We start from the raw sequence: 18,272 nt of genomic DNA, 5'->3' as shown, positions 1-18,272 counted from the left end.
CCTAACCCAAACCTAACATGCGTTATCCTCTAAAATATTGATCCAAACCGGGTTTAATGGACTGCTTCAGTGTGGTACCACTTTACTACGTGATCCAAAGCGGAAAAAACCCTCGATCAGGTCAACAAGTATGTGAAGTATGCGAAAGTATGAGTCTGATGAGGGAAAACCCCAGGACTAAACTAGACATAACTTGCGTTATCCTCTAAAATATTGATCGAAACGAGGTTTAAGTGACTGTTTCAGCGTGGTACCACATTACTACGTGATACAATCCAGAAACAGCCCGGGATCTAGCCACGAAGTATGAGAAATATGCGAAAGTATGAGCCTGATGAGGGCAAATCCTAGACCTAACCCAAACCTAACATGCGTTATCCTCTAAAATATTGATCCAAACCGGGTTTAATGGACTGCTTCAGTGTGGTACCACTTTACTACGTGATCCAAAGCGGAAAAAACCCTCGATCGGGTCAACATGTATGTTAAAACTGCGAAAGTATGACCCTGACGAGGGCAAATCCCAGGCCTAACCTAGACCTAACATGCGATGTCCTCTAAAATATTGATGGAAACCAGGTTTAATTGACTGTTTCAGTGTTGTACTCCATTACTACGTGATGCAATCCAGAAAAAACCCAAGATCCGTTCAACAAGTATGTGAAGAATGCGAAAGTATGAGTCTGATGAGTGAAAATCCCAGGCCTAATCTAGACCTAACATGCGTTATCCTCAATAATATTGATCGAAACCAGGTTTAATTGAGTGTTTCTGTGTGGTACCACATTACTATGTGATCCAAACCAGAAAATAGCCCAGGATCTGTTCAACGAGTATGTGAAGTGTGCGAAAGTATGAGTGTGATGAGGGCAAATCCCAGAACTATCCCAGACCTAACATGCGTTATCCTCTAAAATATTTATCAAGACCAGGTTTAATTGACTGTTTCAGTGTGGTACCACATTGCTACGTGATCCAAACCAGAAAAAACCCAGGATCATTTCAAGAAGTATGTGAAAAACGCGAAAGTATGAGCCTGATGAGGGCAAATCCCAGACCTATCCCAGACCTAACTTGCGTTATCCTATAAAATATTGATCGAAACCAGGTTTAATTGACTGTTCCAGCGTGGTACCACGTTACTACGTGATACAATCCAGAAATAGCCCAGGATCTAGCCATGAAGTATGAGAAATATGCGAAAGTATGAGCCTGATGAGCGCAAATTCTAGACCTGACCCAGACCTAACATGCGTTTTCCTCTAAAATATTTATCAAGACGTGGTTTAATTGAATGTCTCAGGGTGGTACCACATTACTACGTGTACCAATCCAGAAAATTCCCAGGATCCGTTCAACAAGTATGTGAAGAATGCGAAAGTATGAGTCTGATGAGTGAAAATCCCAGACCTAACCTAGACCTAACATGCGTTATCCTCTAAAATATTGATCCAAACCAGGTTTAATGGACTGTTTCAGTGTGGTACCACACTACTACGTGATCCAAACCAGAAAAAACCCAGGATCTGTTCTACAAGTATGTGAAAAACGCGAAAGTATGAGCCTGATGAGAGCAAATCCCAGACCTATCCCAGACCTAACTTGCGTTGTCCTCTAAGATATTGATGGAAACCAGGTTTAATTGATTGTTTCAGTGTGGTCCCACATTACTACGTGATGCAATCCAGAAAAAGCCCAGGATCTAGCCATCAAGTATGAGAAATATGCGAAAGAATGAGCCTGATGAGAGCAAATCCCAGACCTAACCTAGACATAACATGAATTATTCTCTAAAATATTGATCAAAACCAGGTTTAATTGACAATTTCAGTGTGGTACCACATTACTACGTGACCCAATCCAGAAATAGCCCAGGATCTAGCCCTGCAGTATGAGAAATATGCGAAAATATGAACCTGATGGGGGCAAATCCTAGTCCTAGCCCAGACATAACATGCGTTATCCTCTAAAATATTTATCAAGACCAGGTTTAATTGAATGTTTCAGTGTGGTACCACATTACTACGTGAACCAAACCATAAAAAACCCAGGATCTGTTCAACAAGTATGTGGAAAACGCGAAAGTATGAGTCTGATGCGTGAAAATCCCAGGCCTAACCTAGACCTAACATGCGTTATCCTCAAAAATATTGATCGAAACCTGGTTTAATCGACTGTTTCAGTGTGGTACCACATTGCTACGTAATCCAAACCAGAAAATAACCCAGGATCTGTTCAACGAGTATGTGAAGTGTGCGAAAGTATGAGTCTGATGAGGGCAAATCCCAGACCTATCCCAGACCTAACATGCGTTATCCTCTAAAATATTGATCCAAACCAGGTTTAATGGACTGTTTCAGTGTGGTACCACATTACTATGTGATCCAAACCAGAGAATAACCCAGGATCTGTTCAACGAGTATGTGAAGTGTGCGAAAGTATGAGTCCGATGAGGGCAAATCCCAGACCTATCCCAGACCTAACATGCGTTATCCTCTAAAATATTTATCAATACCAGGTTTAATTGATTGTTTCAGTGTGGTCCCACATTACTACGTGATCCAAACCAGAAAAAACCCAGGATCCGTTCAAAAAGTATGTGAAGAATGCGAAAGTATGAGTCTGATGAGTGAAAATCCCAGACCTAACCTAGACCTAACATGCGTTATCGTCTAAAATATTGATCGAAACCAGTTTTAATTGACTGTTTCAGCGTGGTACCACATTACTACGTGATCCAAACCAGTAAAAACCCAGGATCCGTTCAACAAGTATGTGAAGAATGCGAAAGTATGAGTCTGATGAGGGCAAATCCCAGACCTATCCCAGACCTAACTTGCGTTATCCTCTAAAATATTGATCGAAACGAGGTTTAAGTGACTGTTTCAGCGTGGTACCACATTACTACGTGATACAATCCAGAAACAGCCCGGATCTAGCCACGAAGTATGAGAAATATGCGAAAGTATGAGCCTGATGAGGGCAAATCCTAGACCTAACCCAAACCTAACATGCGTTACCCTCTAAAATATTGATCCAAACCGGGTTTAATGGACTGCTTCAGTGTGGTACCACTTTACTACGTGATCCAAAGCGGAAAAAACCCTCGATCGGGTCAACATGTATGTTAAAACTGCGAAAGTATGACCCTGACGAGGGCAAATCCCAGGCCTAACCTAGACCTAACATGCGATGTCCTCTAAAATATTGGTCGAAACCTGGTTTAATCGACTGTTTCAGTGTGGTAGCTCATTACTACGTAAACCAAACCAGAAAAAACCCAGGATCTGTTCAACAAGTATGTGAAAAACACGAAAGTATGAGCCTGATAAGGGCAAATCCCAGACCTATCCCAGACCTAACTTGCGTTATCCTCTAAAATATTGAACGAAACCAGGTTTAATTGACTGTTTCAGCGTGGTACCACATCACTACGTGATACAATCCAGAAACAGCCCAGGATCTAGCCATGAAGTATGAGAAATATGCGAAAGTATGAGCTTGATGAGGGCAAATCCTAGACCTAACCCAGACCTAACATGCGTTATCCTCTAAAATATTTATCAATACCAGGTTTAATTGATTGCTTCGGTGTGGTCCCACATTACTACGTGATCCAAACCAGAAAAAACCCAGGATCTGTTCAACAAGTATGTGAAAAACGCGAATGTATGAGCCTGATGAGGGCAAATCCCAGACCTATCCCAGACCAAACTTGCGTTATCCTCTAAAATATTGATCGAAACCAGTTTTAATTGACTGTTTCAGCGTGGTACCACATTACTACGTGATCCAAACCAGTAAAAACCCAGGATCCGTTCAACAAGTATGTGAAGAATGCGAAAGTATGAGTCTGATGAGTGAAAAACCCCGGCCTAACCTAGACCTAACATGCGTTATCCTCTAAAATATTTATCAATACCAGGTTTAATTGATTGTTTCAGTGTGGTACCACATTACTACGTGATCCAAACCAGAAAAAACCCAGGATCCGTTCAAAAAGTATGTGAAGAATGCGAAAGTATGAGTCTGATGAGTGAAAATCCCAGACCTAACCTAGACCTAACATGCGTAATCCTCTAAAATATTGATCCAAACCAGGTTTAATGGACTGTTTCAGTGTGGTACCACACTACTACGTGATCCAAACCAGAAAAAACCCAGGATCTGGTCTACAAGTATGTGAAAAACGCGAAAGTATGAGCCTGATGAGAGCAAATCCCAGACCTATCCCAGACCTAACTTGCGTTGTCCTCTAAGATATTGATGGAAACCAGGTTTAATTGATTGTTTCAGTGTGGTCCCACATTACTACGTGATGCAATCCAGAAAAAGCCCAGGATCTAGCCATCAAGTATGAGAAATATGCGAAAGAATGAGCCTGATGAGAGCAAATCCCAGACCTAACCTAGACATAACATGAATTATTCTCTAAAATATTAATCAAAACCAGGTTTAATTGACAATTTCAGTGTGGTACCACATTACTACGTGATCCAATCCAGAAATAGCCCAGGATCTAGCCCTGCAGTATGAGAAATATGCGAAAGTATGAGCCTGATGGGGGCAAATCCTAGTCCTAACCCAGACATAACATGCGTTATCCTCTAAAATATTTATCAAGACCAGGTTTAATTGAATGTTTCAGTGTGGTACCACATTACTACGTGAACCAAACCATAAAAAACCCAGGGTCTGTTCAACAAGTATGTGGAAAACGCGAAAGTATGAGTCTGATGCGTGAAAATCCCAGGCCTAACCTAGACCTAACATGCGTTATCCTCAAAAATATTGATCGAAACCTGGTTTAATCGACTGTTTCAGTGTGGTACCACATTGCTACGTAATCCAAACCAGAAAATAACCCAGGATCTGTTCAACGAGTATGTGAAGTGTGCGAAAGTATGAGTCTGATGAGGGCAAATCCCAGACCTATCCCAGACCTAACATGCGTTATCCTCTAAAATATTGATCCAAACCAGGTTTAATGGACTGTTTCAGTGTGGTACCACATTACTATGTGATCCAAACCAGAGAATAACCCAGGATCTGTTCAACGAGTATGTGAAGAATGCGAAAGTATGAGTCTGATGAGTGAAAATCCCAGACCTAACCTAGACCTAACATGCGTTATCCTCTAAAATATTGATCGAAACCAGTTTTAATTGACTGTTTCAGTGTGGTACCACATTACTACGTGTACCAATCCAGAAAATTCCCAGGATCCGTTCAACAAGTATGTGAAGAATGCGAAAGTATGAGTCTGATGAGTGAAAATCCTAGGACTAACCTAGACCTAACATGCGTTATCCTCAAAAATATTCATCGAAACCTGGTTTAATCGACTGTTTCAGTGTGGTAGCTCATTACTACGTAACCCAAACCAGAAAAAACCCAGGATCTGTTCAACAAGTATGTGAAAAACACGAAAGTATGAGCCTGATAAGGGCAAATCCCAGACCTATCCCAGACCTAACTTGCGTTATCCTCTAAAATATTGAACGAAGCCAGGTTTAATTGACTGTTTCAGCGTGGTACCACATCACTACGTGATACAATCCAGAAACAGCCCAGGATCTAGCCATGAAGTATGAGAAATATGCGAAAGTATGAGCTTGATGAGGGCAAATCCTGGCCCTAACCCAGACCTAACATGCGTTATCCTCTAAAATATTTATCAATACCAGGTTTAATTGATTGTTTCGGTGTGGTCCCACATTACTACGTGATCCAAACCAGAAAAAACCCAGGATCTGTTCAACAAGTATGTGAAAAACGCGAAAGTATGAGCCTGATGAGTGAAAAACCCCGGCCTAACCTAGACCTAACATGCGTTATCCTCAAAAATATTGATCGAAACCTGGTTTAATCGACTGTTTCAGTGTGGTACCACATTACTATGTGATCCAAACCAGAAAATAACCCAGGATCTGTTCAACGAGTATGTGAAGTGTGCGAAAGTATGAGTCTGATGAGGGCAAATCCCAGACCTATCCCAGACCTAACATGCGTTATCCTCTAAAATATTTATCAATACCAGGTTTAATTGATTGTTTCAGTGTGGTACCACATTACTACGTGATCCAAACCAGAAAAAACCCAGGATCCGTTCAAAAAGTATGTGAAGAATGCGAAAGTATGAGTCTGATGAGTGAAAATCCCAGACCTAACCTAGACCTAACATGCGTTATCCTCTAAAATATTGATCCAAACCAGGTTTAATGGACTGTTTCAGTGTGGTACCACTCTACTACGTGATCCAAACCAGAAAAAACCCAGGATCTGTTCTACAAGTATGTGAAAAACGCGAAAGTATGAGCCTGATGAGAGCAAATTCCAGACCTATCCCAGACCTAACTTGCGTTGTCCTCTAAGATATTGATGGAAACCAGGTTTAATTGATTGTTTCAGTGTGGTCCCACATTTGACGTGATGCAATCCAGAAAAAGCCCAGGATCTAGCCATCAAGTATGAGAAATATGCGAAAGAATGAGCCTGATGAGGGCAAATCCTAGACCTAACCCAAACCTAACATGCGTTATCCTCTAAAATATTGATCCAAACCGGGTTTAATGGACTGCTTCAGTGTGGTACCACTTTACTACGTGATCCAAAGCGGAAAAAACCCTCGATCGGGTCAACATGTATGTTAAAACTGCGAAAGTATGACCCTGACGAGGGCAAATCCCAGGCCTAACCTAGACCTAACATGCGATGTCCTCTAAAATATTGGTCGAAACCTGGTTTAATCGACTGTTTCAGTGTGGTAGCTCATTACTACGTAAACCAAACCAGAAAAAACCCAGGATCTGTTCAACAAGTATGTGAAAAACACGAATGTATGAGCCTGATAAGGGCAAATCCCAGACCTATCCCAGACCTAACTTGCGTTATCCTCTAAAATATTGAACGAAACCAGGTTTAATTGACTGTTTCAGCGTGGTACCACATCACTACGTGATACAATCCAGAAACAGCCCAGGATCTAGCCATGAAGTATGAGAAATATGCGAAAGTATGAGCTTGATGAGGGCAAATCCTAGACCTAACCCAGACCTAACATGCGTTATCCTCTAAAATATTTATCAATACCAGGTTTAATTGATTGCTTCGGTGTGGTCCCACATTACTACGTGATCCAAACCAGAAAAAACCCAGGATCTGTTCAACAAGTATGTGAAAAACGCGAATGTATGAGCCTGATGAGGGCAAATCCCAGACCTATCCCAGACCAAACTTGCGTTATCCTCTAAAATATTGATCGAAACCAGTTTTAATTGACTGTTTCAGCGTGGTACCACATTACTACGTGATCCAAACCAGTAAAAACCCAGGATCCGTTCAACAAGTATGTGAAGAATGCGAAAGTATGAGTCTGATGAGTGAAAAACCCCGGCCTAACCTAGACCTAACATGCGTTATCCTCAAAAATATTGATCGAAACCTGGTTTAATCGACTGTTTCAGTGTGGTACCACATTACTATGTGATCCAAACCAGAAAATAACCCAGGATCTGTTCAACGAGTATGTGAAGTGTGCGAAAGTATGAGTCTGATGAGGGCAAATCCCAGACCTATCCCAGACCTAACATGCGTTATCCTCTAAAATATTTATCAATACCAGGTTTAATTGATTGTTTCAGTGTGGTACCACATTACTACGTGATCCAAACCAGAAAAAACCCAGGATCCGTTCAAAAAGTATGTGAAGAATGCGAAAGTATGAGTCTGATGAGTGAAAATCCCAGACCTAACCTAGACCTAACATGCGTAATCCTCTAAAATATTGATCCAAACCAGGTTTAATGGACTGTTTCAGTGTGGTACCACATTACTACGTGTACCAATCCAGAAAATTCCCAGGATCCGTTCAACAAGTATGTGAAGAATGCGAAAGTATGAGTCTGATGAGTGAAAATCCTAGGACTAACCTAGACCTAACATGCGTTATCCTCAAAAATATTCATCGAAACCTGGTTTAATCGACTGTTTCAGTGTGGTAGCTCATTACTACGTAACCCAAACCAGAAAAAACCCAGGATCAGTTCAACAAGTATGTGAAAAACACGAAAGTATGAGCCTGATAAGGGCAAATCCCAGACCTATCCCAGACCTAACTTGCGTTATCCTCTAAAATATTGAACGAAGCCAGGTTTAATTGACTGTTTCAGCGTGGTACCACATCACTACGTGATACAATCCAGAAACAGCCCAGGATCTAGCCATGAAGTATGAGAAATATGCGAAAGTATGAGCTTGATGAGGGCAAATCCTGGACCTAACCCAGACCTAACATGCGTTATCCTCTAAAATATTTATCAATACCAGGTTTAATTGATTGTTTCGGTGTGGTCCCACATTACTACGTGATCCAAACCAGAAAAAACCCAGGATCTGTTCAACAAGTATGTGAAAAACGCGAAAGTATGAGCCTGATGAGTGAAAAACCCCGGCCTAACCTAGACCTAACATGCGTTATCCTCAAAAATATTGATCGAAACCTGGTTTAATCGACTGTTTCAGTGTGGTACCACATTACTATGTGATCCAAACCAGAAAATAACCCAGGATCTGTTCAACGAGTATGTGAAGTGTGCGAAAGTATGAGTCTGATGAGGGCAAATCCCAGACCTATCCCAGACCTAACATGCGTTATCCTCTAAAATATTTATCAATACCAGGTTTAATTGATTGTTTCAGTGTGGTACCACATTACTACCTGATCCAAACCAGAAAAAACCCAGGATCCGTTCAAAAAGTATGTGAAGAATGCGAAAGTATGAGTCTGATGAGTGAAAATCCCAGACCTAACCTAGACCTAACATGCGTTATCCTCTAAAATATTGATCCAAACCAGGTTTAATGGACTGTTTCAGTGTGGTACCACTCTACTACGTGATCCAAACCAGAAAAAACCCAGGATCTGTTCTACAAGTATGTGAAAAACGCGAAAGTATGAGCCTGATGAGAGCAAATTCCAGACCTATCCCAGACCTAACTTGCGTTGTCCTCTAAGATATTGATGGAAACCAGGTTTAATTGATTGTTTCAGTGTGGTCCCACATTTGACGTGATGCAATCCAGAAAAAGCCCAGGATCTAGCCATCAAGTATGAGAAATATGCGAAAGAATGAGCCTGATGAGAGCAAATCCCAGAACTAACCTAGACATAACATGAATTATTCTCTAAAATATTGATCAAAATCAGGTTTAATTGACTGTTTCAGCATGGTACCACGTTACTACGTGATCCAAACCAGTAAAAACCCAGGATCCGTTCAACAAGTATGTGAAAAACGCGAAAGTATGAGCCTGATGAGGGCAAATCCAAGACCTATCCCAGACCTAACTTGTGTTGTCCTCTAAGATATTGATGGAAACCGGGTTTAATTGACTGTTTCAGTGTTGTACTTCATTACTACGTGATGCAATCCAGAAAAAGCCCAGGATCTAGCCATCAAGTATGAGAAATATGCGAAAGTATTAGCCTGATGACGGCGAATCCCAGACCTATCCCAGACCTAACTTGCGTTATCCTCTAAAATATTGATCGAAATCAGGCTTAATTGACTGTTTCAGCATGGTACCACGTTACTACGTGATCCAAACCAGTAAAAACCCAGGATCCGTTCAACAAGTATGTGAAAAACGCGAAAGTATGAGCCTGATGAGGGCAAATCCAAGACCTATCCCAGACCTAACTTGTGTTGTCCTCTAAGATATTGATGGAAACCGGGTTTAAATGACTGTTTCAGTGTTGTACTTCATTACTACGTGATGCAATCCAGAAAAAGCCCAGGATCTAGCCATCAAGTATGAGAAATATGCGAAAGTATTAGCCTGATGAGGGCGAATCCCAGACCTATCCCAGACCTAACTTGCGTTATCCTCTAAAATATTGATCAAAACCAGGTTTAATTGACAGTTTCAGTGTGGTACCACATTACTACGTGATCCAATCCAGAAACAGCCCAGGATCTAGCCATGAAGTATGAGAAATATGCGATAGTATGAGCCTGATGAGGGCAAATCCTAGACCTAACCCAGACCTAACATGCGTTATCCTCTAAAATATTTATCAATACCAGGTTTAATTGATTGTTTCAGTGTGGTCCCACATTACTACGTGATCGAAACCAGAAAAAACCCAGGATCTGTTCAACAAGTATGTGAAAAACGCGAATGTATGAGCCTGATGAGGGCAAATCCCAGACCTATCCCAGACCAAACTTGCGTTATCCTCTAAAATATTGATCGAAACCAGCTTTAATTGACTGTTTCAGCGTGGTACCACATTACTACGTGATCCAAACCAGTAAAAACCCAGGATCCGTTCAACAAGTATGTGAAGAATGCGAAAGTATGAGTCTGATGAGTGAAAAACCCCGGCCTAACCTAGACCTAACATGCGTTATCCTCAAAAATATTGATCGAAACCTGGTTTAATCGACAGTTTCAGTGTGGTACCACATTACTATGTGATCCAAACCAGAAAATAACCCAGGATCTGTTCAACGAGTATGTGAAGTGTGCGAAAGTATGAGTCTGATGCGTGCAAATCCCAGACCTATCCCAGACCTAACATGCGTTATCCTCTAAAATATTTATCAATACCCAGGTTTAATTGATTGTTTCAGTGTGGTACCACATTACTACCTGATCCAAACCAGAAAAAACCCAGGATCCGTTCAAAAAGTATGTGAAGAATGCGAAAGTATGAGTCTGATGAGTGAAAATCCCAGACCTAACATGCGTTATCCTCTAAAATATTGATCGAAACCAGTTTTAATTGACTGTTTCAGCGTGGTACCACATTACTACGTGATCCAAACCAGTAAAAACCCAGGATCCGTTCAACAAGTATGTGAAGAATGCGAAAGTATGAGTCTGATGAGTGAAAAACCCCGGCCTAACCTAGACCTAACATGCGTAATCCTCAAAAATATTGATCGAAACCTGGTTTAATCGACTGTTTCAGTGTGGTACCACATTACTATGTGATCCAAACCAGAAAATAACCCAGGATCTGTTCAACGAGTATGTGAAGTGTGCGAAAGTATGAGTCTGATGAGGGCAAATCCTAGACCTAACCCAGACCTAACATGCGTTATCCTCTAAAATATTTATCAATACCAGGTTTAATTGATTGTTTCAGTGTGGTACCACATTACTACGTGATCCAAGCCAGAAAAAACCCAGGATCTGTTCAACAAGTATGTGAAAAAAGCGAAAGTATGAGCCTGATGAGGGCAAATCCCAGACCTATCCCAGACCAAACTTGCGTTATCCTCTAAAATATTGATCGAAACCAGTTTTAATTGACTGTTTCAGCGTGGTACCACATTACTACGTGATCCAAACCAGAAAAATCCCAGGATCCGTTCAACAAGTATGAGAAATATGCGAAAGAATGAGCCTGATGAGAGCAAATCCCAGACCTGACCTAGACATAACATGAATTATTCCCTAAAATATTGATCAAAACCAGGTTTAATTGACAGTTTCAGTGTGGTACCACATTACTACGTGATCCAATCCAGAAATAGCCCAGGATCCAGCCATGAAGTATGAGAAATATGCGAAAGTATGAGCCTGATGGGTGCAAATCCTAGTCCTAACCCAGACCTAACATGCGTTACCCTCTAAAATATTTATCAAGACCAGGTTTAATTGAATGTTTCGGTGTGGTACCACATTACTACGTGAACCAAACCATAAAAAAGCCTGTATCTGTTCAACAAGTATGTGAAGAATGCTAAAGTATGAGTCTGATGAGTGAAAATCCCAGGGCTAACCCAGACCTAACATGCGTTATCCTCTAAAATATAGATCCAAACCAGGTTAAATGGGCTGTTTCAGTGTGGTACCACTTTACTACGTGATCCAAAGCAGAAAAAACCCTCGATCAGGTCAACATGTATGTAAAAACTGCGGAAGTATGACCCTGATGAGGGCAAATCCCAGGCCTAACCTAGACCTAACATGAGTTGTCCTCTAAAATATTGATGGAAACCAGGTTTAATTGACTGTTTCAGTGTTGTACTTCATTACTACGTGATGCAATCCAGAAAAAGCCCAGGATATAGCCATCAAGTATGAGAAATATGCGAAAGAATGAGCCTGATGAGGGCAAATCCTAGACCTAACCCAGACCTAACATGCGTTATCCTCTAAAATATTTATCAATACCAGGTTTAGTTGATTGTTTCAGTGTGGTCCCACATTACTACGTGATCCAAACCAGAAAAAACCCAGGATCTGTTCAACAAGTATGTGAAAAACGCGAAAGTATGAGCCTGATGAGGACAAATCCCAGACCTATCCCAGACCAAACTTGCGTTATCCTCTAAAATATTGATCGAAACCAGGTTTAATCGACTGTTTCAGTGTGCTACCACATTGCTACGTGATCCAAACCAGAAGAAACCCAGGATCAGTTCAACAAGTATGTGAAAAACGCGAAAGTATCAGCCTGATGAGGGCGAATCCCAGACCTATCCCTGACCAAACTTGCGTTATCCTCTAAAATATTGATCGAAACCAGTTTTAATTGACAGTTTCAGCGTGGTACCACATTACTACGTGATCCAAACCAGAAAAAAACCCAGGATCTTGTGAACGAGTATGTGAAGTGTGCGAAAGTATGAGTCTGATGAGGGCTAATCCCAGACCTATCCCAGACCTAACTTGCGTTATCCTCTAAAATAGTGATCGACACCAGGTTTAAGTGACTGTTTTAGTTGTGGTACTACATTACTATGTGATCCAATCCAGAAATAGCCCAGGATCTAGCCATGAAGTATGAGAAATATGCGAAAGAATGAGCGTGATGAGGGCAAATCCTAGACCTAACCCAGACCTAACATACGTTGTCCTCTAAAATATTTATCAAGACCAGGTTTAATTGATTGTTTCAGTGTGGTCCCACATTGCTACGTGTTCCAAACCAGAAATAACCCAGGATCCGTTCAATAAGTATGTGAAGAATGCAAAAGTATGAGTCTGATGAGTGAAAATCACAGACCTAACCTAGACCTAACTTGCGTTATCCTGTAAAATATTGATCGAAATCAGGTTTAATTGACTGTTTCAGCGTGGTACCACATTACTACGTGATACAATCCAGAAACAGCCCAGGATCTAGCCATGAAGTATGAGAAATATGCAAAAGTATGAGCCTGATGAGGGCAAATCCTAGACCTAACCCAAACCTAACATGCGTTATCCTTTAAAATATTTATCAAGACCAGGTTTAATTGAATGTTTCAGTGTGGTACCACATTACTACGTGATCCAAACCAGAAAAAAACCCAGGATCTGTTCAACAAGTATGTGAAGTATGCGAAAGTATGAGTCTGATGAGGGCAAATCCCAGGCCTAAACTAGACATAACTTTCGTTATCCTCTAAAATATTGATCGAAACCAGGTTTAATCGACTATTTCAGTGTGGTACCACATTACTACGTGATCCAAACCAGAAAAAAACCCAGGATCTTGTGAACGAGTATGTGAAGTGTGCGAAAGTATGAGTCTGATGAGGGCTAATCCCAGACCTATCCCAGACCTAACTTGCGTTATCCTCTAAAATAGTGATCGACACCAGGTTTAAGTGACTGTTTTAGTTGTGGTACTACATTACTATGTGATCCAAACCAGAAAATAACCCAGGATCTGTTCAACGAGTATGTGAAGTGTGCGAAAGTATGAGTCTGATGAGGGCAAATCCCAGACCTATCCCAGACCTAACTTGCGTTGTCCTCTAAGATATTGATGGAAACCAGGTTTAATTGACTGTTTCAGTGTTGTACTTCATTACTACGTGATGCAATCCAGAAAAAGCCCAGGATCTAGCCATCAAGTATGAGAAATATGCGAAAGTATGAGCCTGATGAGGGCGAATCCTAGACCTATCCCAGACCTAACTTGCGTTATCCTCTAAAATATTGATCGAAATCAGGCTTAATTGACTGTTTCAGCGTGGTACCACATTACTACGTGATCCAATCCAGAAATAGCCCAGGATCTAGCCATCAAGTATGAGAAATATGCGAAACAATGAGCCTGATGAGAGCAAATCCCAGACCTAACCTAGACATAACATGAATCATTCTCTAAAATATTGATCAAAACCAGGTTTAATTGACAGTTTCAGTGTGGTACCACATTACTACGTGATCCAATCCAGAAATAGCCCAGGATCCAGCCATGAAGTATGAGAAATATGCGAAAGTATGAGCCTGATGGGGGCAAATCCTAGTCCTAACCCAGACCTATCATGCGTTATCCTCTAAAATATTTATCAAGACCAGGTTTATTTGAATGTTTCAGTGTGGTACCACATTACTACGTGATCCAAACCATAGAAAACCCTGTATCTGTTCAACAAGTATGTGAAGAATGCGAAAGTATGAGTCTGATGAGTGAAAATCCCCGGCCTATCCTAGACCTAACATGCGTTATCCTCAAAACTATTGATCGAAACCAGACTTAATCGACTGTTTCAGTGTGGTACCACACTACAACGTGACCCAAACCGGAAAAAACCCAGGATCTGTTCAACATGCGTGTGAAAAACGCGAAAGTATGAGTCTGATGAGTGAAAAAACCCGGCCTAACCTAGACCTAACATGCGTTATCCTCAAAAATATTGATCGAAACCTGGTTTAATCGACTGTTTCAGTGTGGTACCACATTACAATGTGATCCAAACCAGAAAATAACCCAGGATCTGTTCAACAAGTATGTGAAGTGTGCGAAAGTATGAGTCTGATGAGGGCAAATCCCAGACCTATCCCAGATCTAACATGCGTTATCCTCTAAAATAATTATCAATACCAGGTTTAATTGATTGTTTCAGTGTGGTCCCACATTACTACGTGATCCAAACCAGAAAAAACCCAGGATCCGTTCAAAAAGTATGTGAAGAATGCGAAAGTATGAGTCTGATGAGTGAAAATCCCAGACCTAACCTAGACATAACATGCGTTATCCTCTAAAATATTGATCCAAACCAGGTTTGATGGACTGTTTCAGTGTGGTACCACACTACTACGTGATCCAAACCAGAAAAAACCCAGGATCCGTTCAACAAGTATGTGAAGAATGCGAAAGTATGAGTCTGATGAGTGAAAATCCTCGGCCAAACCTAGACCTAACATGCGTTATCCTCAAAAATATTGATCGAAACCAGGTTTAATCGACTGTTTCAGTGTGGTACCACATTACTACGTGATGCAATCCAGAAATAGCCCAGGATCCAGCCATGAAGTATGAGAAATATGCGAAAGTATGAGTCTGATGGGGGCAAATCCTAGACCTAACCCAGACCTAACATGCGTCATCCTCTAAAATATTTATCAAGACCAGGTTTAATTGAATGTTTCAGTGTGGTACCACATTACTAGCTGATCCAAACCAGTAAAAACACAGGATCCGTTCAAAAAGTATCTGAAGAATGCGAAAGTATGAGTCTGATGAGTGAAAATCCCAGATCTAACCTAGACCTAACATGCGTTGTCCTCTAAGATATTGATGGAAACCAGGTTTAATTGACTGTTTCAGTGTTGTACTTCATTACTACGTGATGCAATCCAGAAAAAGCCCAGGATCTAGCCATCAAGTATGAGAAATATGCGAAAGTATGAGCCTGATGAGGGCGAATCCCAGACCTATCCCAGACCTAACATGCGTTATCCTCAAAAATATTAATCGGAACCAGGTTTAATCGACTGTTTCAGTGTGGTACCACATTATTACGTGATCCAAACAAGAAAAAAACCCAGGATCTTGTCAACGAGTATGTGAAGTGTGCGAAAGTATGAGTCTGATGAGGGCTAATTCCAGACCTAACCTGGACCTAACATGAATTATTCTCTAAAATATTGATCGAAACCGGGTTTAATTGACTGTTTCAGTGTGGCACCACATTACTACGTGATCCAAACCAGTAAAAACGCAGGATCCGTTCAACAAGTAAGTGAAGAATGCGAAAGTATGAGTCTGATGAGTGAAAATCCTCGGCCTAACCAAGACCTAACATGCGTTATCCTCAAAAATATTGATCGAAACCAGGTTTAATCGACTGTTTCAGTGTGGTACCACATTACTACGTGATCCAAACCAGAAAAAAACCCAGGATCTGTTCAACAAGTATGTGAAGTATGCGAAAGTATGAGTCTGATGAGGGCAAATCCCAGGCCTAAACTAGACATAACTTTCGTTATCCTCTAAAATATTGATCGAAACCAGGTTTAATCGACTATTTCAGTGTGGTACCACATTACTACGTGATCCAAACCAGAAAAAAACCCAGGATCTTGTGAACGAGTATGTGAAGTGTGCGAAAGTATGAGTCTGATGAGGGCTAATCCCAGACCTATCCCAGACCTAACTTGCGTTATCCTCTAAAATAGTGATCGACACCAGGTTTAAGTGACTGTTTTAGTTGTGGTACTACATTACTATGTGATCCAATCCAGAAATAGCCCAGGATCTAGCCATGAAGTATGAGAAATATGCGAAAGAATGAGCGTGATGAGGGCAAATCCTAGACCTAACCCAGACCTAACATACGTTGTCCTCTAAAATATTTATCAAGACCAGGTTTAATTGATTGTTTCAGTGTGGTCCCACATTGCTACGTGATCCAAACCAGAAATAACCCAGGATCCGTTCAATAAGTATGTGAAGAATGCAAAAGTATGAGTCTGATGAGTGAAAATCACAGACCTAACCTAGACCTAACATGCGTTATCCTCAAAAATATTGATGGAAACCAGGTTTAATCGACTGTTTCAGTGTGGTACCACATTACTACGTGACCCAAACCGGAAAAAACCCAGGATCTAGCCATCAAGTATGAGAAATATGCGAATGTATGAGCCTGATGAGGGCGAATCCCAGACCTATCCCAGACCTAACTTGCGTTATCCTGTAAAATATTGATCGAAATCAGGTTTAATTGACTGTTTCAGCGTGGTACCACATTACTACGTGATACAATCCAGAAACAGCCCAGGATCTAGCCATGAAGTATGAGAAATATGCAAAAGTATGAGCCTGATGAGGGCAAATCCTAGACCTAACCCAAACCTAACATGCGTTATCCTTTAAAATATTTATCAAGACCAGGTTTAATTGAATGTTTCAGTGTGGTACCACATTACTACGTGAACCAAACCAGAAAAAACCCAGGATCCGTTCAACAAGTATGTGAAGAATGCGAAAGTATGAGTCTGATGAGTGAAAATCACAGACCTAACCTAGACCTAACATGCGTTATCCTCAAAAATATTGATGGAAACCAGGTTTAATCGACTGTTTCAGTGTGGTACCACATTACTACGTGACCCAAACCGGAAAAAACCCAGGATCTAGCCATCAAGTATGAGAAATATGCGAATGTATGAGCCTGATGAGGGCGAATCCCAGACCTATCCCAGACCTAACTTGCGTTATCCTCTAAAATATTGATCGAAATCAGGTTTAATTGTCTGTTTCAGCGTGGTACCACATTACTACGTGATACAATCCAGAAACAGCCCAGGGTCTAGCCATGAAGTATGAGAAATATGCGAAAGTATGAGCCTGATGAGGGCAAATCCAAGACCTAACCCATACCTAACATGCGTTATCCTCAAAAATATTTATCGAAACCTGGTTTAATCGTCTGTTTCAGTGTGGTACCACATTACTATGTGATCCAAACCAGAAAATAACCCAGGATCTGTTCAACGAGTATGTGAAGTGTGCGAAAGTATGAGTCTGATGAGGGCAAATCCCAGACCTATCCCAGAACTAACATGCGTTGTCCTCTAAAATATTTATCAAGACCAGGTTTAATTGATTGTTTCAGTGTGGTCCCACATTACTACGTGATCCAAACCAGAAAAAACCCAGGATCCGTTCAACAAGTATGTGAAGAATGCGAAAGTATGAGTCTGATGAGTGAAAATCACAGACCTAACCTAGACCTAACATGCGTTATCCTCTAAAATATTGATCCAAACCAGGTTTAATGGACTGTTTCAGTGTGGTACCACACTACTACGTGATCCAAACCAGAAAAAACCCAGGATCTGTTAACAAGTATGTGAAAATCGCGAAAGTATGAGCCTGATGAGGGCAAATCCCAGACCTATCCAAGACCTAACTTGCGTTGTACTCTAAGATATTGATGGAAACCAGGTTTAATCGACTGTTTCAGTGTTGTACTTCATTACTACGTGATGCAATCCAGAAAAAGCGCAGGATCTAGCCATCAAGTATGAGA

The sequence above is a fragment of the Colletes latitarsis genome, unplaced genomic scaffold (assembly GCF_051014445.1).
Source record: "Colletes latitarsis isolate SP2378_abdomen unplaced genomic scaffold, iyColLati1 scaffold0013, whole genome shotgun sequence".
NCBI lineage: Eukaryota > Metazoa > Arthropoda > Insecta > Hymenoptera > Colletidae > Colletes > Colletes latitarsis.
Note: the sequence above shows the minus strand (reverse complement) of the source record.